Source organism: Bubalus bubalis, chromosome 8 (assembly GCF_019923935.1).
Source record: "Bubalus bubalis isolate 160015118507 breed Murrah chromosome 8, NDDB_SH_1, whole genome shotgun sequence".
Taxonomy (NCBI): Eukaryota; Metazoa; Chordata; class Mammalia; order Artiodactyla; family Bovidae; genus Bubalus; species Bubalus bubalis.
The window spans coordinates 89,072,679-89,076,501 of record NC_059164.1 but is presented as its reverse complement, the minus strand read 5'-3'; positions in this window follow the sequence as shown (position 1 = coordinate 89,076,501).

Genomic DNA, 3,823 nt, shown 5'->3' with positions numbered 1-3,823 from the left:
GCCCAACTCTCACATCCATACCTGACTACTGGAAAAACCATAGCCTTGACTAGACAGACTTTTGTTGGCAAAGTAATGTCTCTGCTTTTGAATATGCTATCTAGGTTGGTCATAACTTTTCTTCCAAGGAGTAAATGTCTTAATTTCATGGCTGCAGTATTACAAGTTAAATTTCCTCTATTAAAAATGATGTTAATTCAATGGAATTAGATTCCACATATAAATGAGATCATGCAGGTTTGTTTCCCCCCCCACCTTGGTATTTGGCTTATTTCACTTAGCATAAAGTCCTCCAGGTTCACCATGTTGTTGCAAAGGGGAAGGTCTTCCTTTTTTAAAAGGCTAAAAAATATTCCTCTGTGTGTTCATCAGAATTTCTTTATGTGTTCATTCACTGAGGAACACTCGGGTGTTTCCATAGCTTAGTTATTATGAATAATGCTGCAATGAACATGGTAGTGCAAATATCTCTTTATGATACTGATTTCTTTGGGTGTACGTATAGAAGTTGGATTACTGAAATATGTAGAAGCAAAGAGTAGAATGGTGGCCACCATGGGAGATGTTGGTTAAACAGTACAAAGCTGCACTTATATAAGGTGAAGAGATCTAATGTACAGCATGATGACTGAACTTAATAATAATGTATTGAATACTGGAAATTTGCTTAAAGGGCAAATTCAGGTGCTCTCACCACACACAGAAAAATGGTAACTAATGAGGAGATGATGTTAATTATCTTAGCTGGCATAATCATTTCACTATATCTGTATATTAAATCATCATGTTGCATAACTTAAATATACACAAATTTATTTTAAAACATACTAAAATATGGCAGGTTTTTTGTATTCAATTCTCTGGCAAAAATTTATTCATTTAAAATCATCTATCATATATGAAAAGAATCGCCAGTCCAGGTTCAATGCATGATACTGGATGCCTGGGGCTGGTGCACTGAGACGACCCAGAGGGATGGTACAGGGAGGGAGGAGGGAGGGCGGTTCAGGATGGGAAACACGTGTATACCTGTGGCAGATTCATGTTGATGTATGGCAAAACCAATACAATATTGTGAAGTAATTAACCTCCAATTAAAATAAATAAATTTATATTAAAAATACAAGGAAAAAAAAACTTTACAAACCAAAAAAAAATATCTCTACATGACTGAAATCAAATAAAGAATAACTTCAGAAAAATAAAACTCCAGTGGTTTTAGGAAAACAAATTGTTTTTAAGCACATTAGAAGGATCCATTCAATCATTTAAAGTCCTAATTATTCTACTTACATCCTTTCACCTGCATTATAAGTTAGTTTCCAATCTGTTAATATGGATTTTCTCAAACTGGAAGGAGATATTGATTTAATTAAATAAATTAACTTTTTAATTCTAAAATTCAGACTTGGTAACAACTCAGATTTTCATTCTTCTTTATTCTACATAAGAAAACTTGGCACGTGTATTCCTTATATTAAATATATATTATTTGTTAATTTGTTTTACTTATAATTATTCTTAAAGAATTAAATAGACAGTATTATGTGTATTTGATGCAGTACAATTCACACAATAACTGAAGTGTTAATTTCTTACACAGCATTAAAATCTATCAGGAAAGATCACAGGATCTTATGAATTATTAGCTATTTTGAGACTATAGTCAGAAACACTGAAAATAAAGTAGTTCATAATAAAATGTTATACTACATTAACAATAGTGATTGACATTAAATGTATTAAATTATGTGCCTCATATTTGAGAATATATTTCAGAAAATGTAGAATATGGAATATTCCTATAATAAATCTTATCACCTCTACTTAAACCTAAGATTTCTCTCAAAATATTATTACTAAGATTAATCTCAAAGTACATTAGTTCTAAAATTAAAAATTAAACATTTTAACTACATTTTTTATTGTAGTCAGAATATTTAACATCAAATATACTCTTCTAACAAGTTTTCAAGTGTACAATACAGAATTTTTACCTATAGGCACAGTGTTCTCCAGAGAACCTAGTCATCTTGGATAACTGAAACATTATATTCATTGATTAGCAACTGCCCACATCCTGTTTGATCCCATTTATGAGGTATGAGGTGTCTAAAATAGTCAGAAACACAGGAAAAAGAGTAGGCTTGTGATTTCCAGGGGATGGGGCTAAGACGAAATAGGTGGTTGAATAAACTATGCTTAAAGTACCAAGGGGACATTTCCTGCAAAGATGGGCTCAATAAGGGACATAAATGGTATGGACCTAACAGAAGCAGAAGATATTAAGAAGAGGTGGCAAGAATACACAGAAGAACTGTACAAAAAAGATTTTCACAACCCAGATAATCACGAAGGTGTGATCACTCACCTAGAGCCAGACATCTTGGAATGTTAAGTCAAGTGGGCCTTAGGAAGCATCACTATGAACAAAGCTAGTGGAGGGGATGGAATTCCAGTTGAGCTTTTCAAATCCTGAAAGATGATGCTGTGAAAGTGCTGCACTCAGTATGCCAGCAAATTTGGAAAACTCAGCAGTGGCCACAGGACTGGAAAAGGTCAGTTTCATCTCAATCCCAAAAAAGGCAATGCCAAAGAATGTTCAAACTACCGCACCATTGCACTCATCTCACACACTAGTAAAGTAATGCTCAAAATTCTCCAGACAGGCTTCAATAATACGTGAACCGTGAACTTCCAGATGTTTAAGCTGGTTTTAGAAAAGGCAGGGGAACCAGAGATCAAATTGCCAACATCCACTGGATCATCAAAAAAGAAAGAAAGTTCCAGAAAAACATCTATTTCTGCTTTATTGACTATGCCAAAGCCTTTGACTGTGTGGATCACAACAAACTGTGGAACATTCTGAAAGAGATGGGAATACCAGACCACCTGACCTGCCTCTTGAGAAATCTGTATGCAGGTCAAGAAGCAACAGTTAGAACTGGACATGGAACAACAGACTGGTTCCAAATAGGAAAAGGAGTACATCAAGGCTGTATATTGTCACTCTGCTTATTTAACTTATATGCAGAGTACATCATGAGAAACTCTGGGCTGTATGAAGCACAAGCTGGACTAGAGATTGCCAGGAGAAATATCAATAACCTCAGATATGCAGATGACACCACCCTTATGGCAGAAAGTGAAGAACTAAAGAGCCTCTTGATGAAAGTGAAAGAGGAGATTGAAAAAGTGGGCTTAAAGCTCAACATTCAGGAAACTTAGATCATGACATCCAGTCCTATCATTACATGGCAAATAGATGGAGAAACAGTGGCAGACTTTATTTTTGAGGGCTCCAAAATCACTGCAGATGATTGCAGCCATGAAATTAAAAGACTCTTGCTCCTTGGAAGAAAAGTTATGACCAAACTAGACAGCTGACTGAAAAGCAGAGATATTACTTTGCCAACAAAAGTCCATTTCATCGAGGCTATGGTGTTTCCAGTAATCATATATGGATGTGAGAGTTGGACTGTAAAGAAAGTTGAGCACCGAAGAATTGATGCTTTTGAACTGTGGTGTTGGAGAAGGCTCTTGAGAGTCCCTTGGACTGCAAGTAGATCCAACCAGTCCATTCTGAAGGAGATCAGTCCTGGGTGTTCATTGGAAGGACTGATGTTGAAGCTGAAACTTCAATACTTTGGCCACCTGATGCGAAGAGCTGACTCACTTGAAAAGACCCTGATGCTGGGAAAGATTGAAGGCAGGAGAAGAAGGGGACAACAGAGGATGAGATGGTTGGATGGCATCGCCAACTCAATGGAGATGAGTTTGGGTAAGCTCCAGGAGTTGGTGATGGACAGGGAGGCCTGGTGTG